Source organism: Rhagoletis pomonella, unplaced genomic scaffold (assembly GCF_013731165.1).
Source record: "Rhagoletis pomonella isolate Grant_MI unplaced genomic scaffold, Rhpom_1.0 Rhpom_scaffold_00109, whole genome shotgun sequence".
Classification (NCBI taxonomy): domain Eukaryota; kingdom Metazoa; phylum Arthropoda; class Insecta; order Diptera; family Tephritidae; genus Rhagoletis; species Rhagoletis pomonella.
The window spans coordinates 19,846-20,436 of NW_023458663.1; positions in this window are offsets into that span (position 1 = coordinate 19,846).

Sequence of the window (591 nt, forward strand, 5' to 3'; positions counted from 1 at the left end):
GCAAAAAAATATAACCTTAAGCAAAAGCAGATGTGTGTATGTATAGATAGATAAGTAACGTAAGTTTCACTTCTAAAGTGTGGCCCAGGCGCACTTACTTTTTTTTTCAAATTATTGGTGCTTTTCATTAAAAACGGCCTCAAGCTCAATAAAAACTGTTGAATATAACTGTTAAAAGGCCATAAAATAACAAAAAAGTAAGTGCGCCTGGGCCACACTGGAGAAGTGAAGCTTACGTTACGTATCTCTTTTTTTCCCATAACCAATATACATAAATATATACATACACACATTCATCTGCTTTTGCTTAAGGTTATATTTTTTATCGTTCTTCTATCTAGATCCCTACCTCTACTCCTGTTCGTTCTAACTACATTTATTTTATTCTGTTTCCCTTTATATTAATTTTTATCTTTACCCTCTATCGATAACAAACTCGATAGTAACATCTTACAAAATATCTATAACAAAATCGATGAATATCGATAACAAAATCGTTAAATATCGATAAGAAAATCGATAAATATCGACAACAAAATCGATAAATATCGATAACAAAGTCGATAAATATCGATAACAAAATCGATAAAT